Source organism: Schistocerca cancellata, unplaced genomic scaffold (assembly GCF_023864275.1).
Source record: "Schistocerca cancellata isolate TAMUIC-IGC-003103 unplaced genomic scaffold, iqSchCanc2.1 HiC_scaffold_499, whole genome shotgun sequence".
Classification (NCBI taxonomy): domain Eukaryota; kingdom Metazoa; phylum Arthropoda; class Insecta; order Orthoptera; family Acrididae; genus Schistocerca; species Schistocerca cancellata.
The window spans coordinates 2501-5000 of NW_026046513.1; the positions used below are offsets into that span (position 1 = coordinate 2501).

The window sequence follows — 2500 nt, forward strand, 5'->3', positions numbered from 1 at the left end:
TAGGGCGGTATCTGATCGCCTTCGAACCTCTAACTTTCGTTCTTGATTAATGAAAACATACTTGGCAAATGCTTTCGCTTCTGTTCGTCTTGCGACGATCCAAGAATTTCACCTCTAACGTCGCAATACGAATGCCCCCGCCTGTCCCTATTAATCATTACCTCGGGTTCCGAAAACCAACAAAATAGAACCGAGGTCCTATTCCATTATTCCATGCACACAGTATTCAGGCGGGCTTGCCTGCTTTAAGCACTCTAATTTGTTCAAAGTAAACGTGCCGGCCCACCCAGACACTCAATAAAGAGCACCTTGGTAGGATTTCAACGGGGTCCGCCTCGGGACGCACGAACACGCACGAGGCGGTCGCACGCCTTCGGCTCGCCCCACCGGCAGGACGTCCCACGATACATGCCAGTTAAACACCGACGGGCGGTGAACCAACAGCGTGGGACACAAATCCAACTACGAGCTTTTTAACCGCAACAACTTTAATATACGCTATTGGAGCTGGAATTACCGCGGCTGCTGGCACCAGACTTGCCCTCCAATAGATACTCGTTAAAGGATTTAAAGTGTACTCATTCCGATTACGGGGCCTCGGATGAGTCCCGTATCGTTATTTTTCGTCACTACCTCCCCGTGCCGGGAGTGGGTAATTTGCGCGCCTGCTGCCTTCCTTGGATGTGGTAGCCGTTTCTCAGGCTCCCTCTCCGGAATCGAACCCTGATTCCCCGTTACCCGTTACAACCATGGTAGGCGCAGAACCTACCATCGACAGTTGATAAGGCAGACATTTGAAAGATGCGTCGCCGGTACGAGGACCGTGCGATCAGCCCAAAGTTATTCAGAGTCACCAAGGCAAACGGACCGGACGAGCCGACCGATTGGTTTTGATCTAATAAAAGCGTCCCTTCCATCTCTGGTCGGGACTCTGTTTGCATGTATTAGCTCTAGAATTACCACAGTTATCCAAGTAACGTGGGTACGATCTAAGGAACCATAACTGATTTAATGAGCCATTCGCGGTTTCACCTTAATGCGGCTTGTACTGAGACATGCATGGCTTAATCTTTGAGACAAGCATATGACAACTGGCAGGATCAACCAGGGAGCTGCGTCAACTAGAGCTGAGCAGCCGGCCGCCCGGGAGTGTGTCCCAGGGGCCCGCGCGAACACGCAAGCGTCCGCTCAATTATTCTGCAAACAGGAGGAGGCTGAGCTCCCCTGCACAATACACCTCGAAACCCTCTCAGGTCCCGGCGGCGCGCAGCGCCGTCCTAAGTACTTGGTCGGGTTCGAGAGAGGCGCAATCGCCCGGAGTTAGGCGAGTAGACGCTTTAGGTGCGACCACCCGTGCTCCCAACTGAGCTTGCCGCTGCCGACAGAGGCCCGGGAGCGTGCTGTCGTGGCATTGCCGGCGGGAGACAACACGCGCCACCTACGGTGACCGGCAGCTCCAACGCCAGCGCCACAGAAGGGCAAAGGCCCCACGTGGGTGCCGAAGCGAACTCTCCCAGCACAGCGCACGTGCCAACACGTCTGCACAACTGCGATACAAACCACCAGCGAGAACCGCTGGGGGCGACCGAGCAGCAGACGGCGTCGCGGCGCCGAGTGCCGGGCGGCGGCGCATCCTCAACGCACACAGTCCTCAGTCGGACCAGCACACTGCAGATGTCCACCGCGCTTCGCACCGGGCCCGCGAGGACCCACTTTGGCCGCCCGGCGCCGCGCGCAGGGTGCCCCGGCGCGCAGCTGCGCCGCCTGCCGCGTCCGTCGGCCGGCGCGCCTGCCACTGGGCGCCCCCACCAGCCGGCTGTAGCGCGTGCGCCCACGCACCGCGCGGCCAGCACGCCGGGCGGCCCCCCCTCACCGGCCGGGGACGGTCCCACCCAGCCACCGCCGCGTATCGCTTCACACACAGATTTGCCCTTACTGATTTACCTCCAGCAACAACAACCGCACCACAATGGGTTTACCAGTTGTTCATTTGCGTTGCGTCACGTCACCAGCAAACGTAGACGTCCATCCCAGTTTGCAAATGCAACGATTATTGCATACCTGTCTGTTAGGTGTCACGACACACTACGTCTGCCCACATACACGCAACAAAATGTGCACGACTAGAGAACACGTGGGAGGTGGCCCCCTACGTATGCGATGTCCATTACGAGACCGACTGTCAACCAGCATCTGTACCATGTCGCAGATGTGGAACGCGGTGCACCATGCTATCACACTGTGTGAGAAGAGACGACTACGTTTGAATACACGCGCCACTACATCAACAGACGGCTCATGCTGATCGCCATCCAGGGCGTCCGTTACTCCCACACGTCTCTATGGCGTACCACACTGCAATGTAGCTGTTATGGGGAGACGGCACGTGGCTGAGTGCACAACATTTGGACCGTATGGTTCGCTGTTGTTGGGCGCAGTCGTACGGTCACACATGTGCCACAGCGTATCATTCAGTACATACGGACCTATGTGCAGTACA

General features: G+C 57.2%; 1 non-coding gene across 1 annotated transcript in view; it reads right to left on the reverse strand.

Moving 5' to 3' along the window:
- Nucleotides 1-1111, reverse strand: part of LOC126127793 (small subunit ribosomal RNA) — a 1909-nt gene extending 798 nt beyond the window's left edge. Inside the window, exon 1 of the ribosomal RNA XR_007527026.1 lies at nucleotides 1-1111. This exon is cut by the window's left edge and continues 798 nt beyond it. This is a non-coding gene — a ribosomal RNA (small subunit ribosomal RNA).
- Between the last annotated feature and the right edge of the window lie 1389 nt (nucleotides 1112-2500).